Source organism: Penaeus monodon, chromosome 22 (assembly GCF_015228065.2).
Source record: "Penaeus monodon isolate SGIC_2016 chromosome 22, NSTDA_Pmon_1, whole genome shotgun sequence".
Taxonomy (NCBI): Eukaryota; Metazoa; Arthropoda; class Malacostraca; order Decapoda; family Penaeidae; genus Penaeus; species Penaeus monodon.
The window spans coordinates 28347762-28348045 of NC_051407.1; positions in this window are offsets into that span (position 1 = coordinate 28347762).

Genomic DNA, 284 nt, shown 5'->3' on the forward strand with positions numbered 1-284 from the left:
CAGGCTCTTTCTTTAATATGATATTGCATTGTTTGTACAAGAACAAAATAAATAATTCACTCAATTTTTCAATATCACAGAAAAGTCTTTATCTTTAATTCAAAATAAGTATGTGATTTTTAACATGAACATAAATCAATCCCTTAAAGAAAAAAATATATGCACTATGTATATGAAATAGGAATTATGCTATTGTTCCAAAATAGAAAGCGTCCTTGTTACTGTATGTATACATGTAAAAGTAAAATTTTAAAAAATTTGATTGTATTTTATGACAAAGAGGG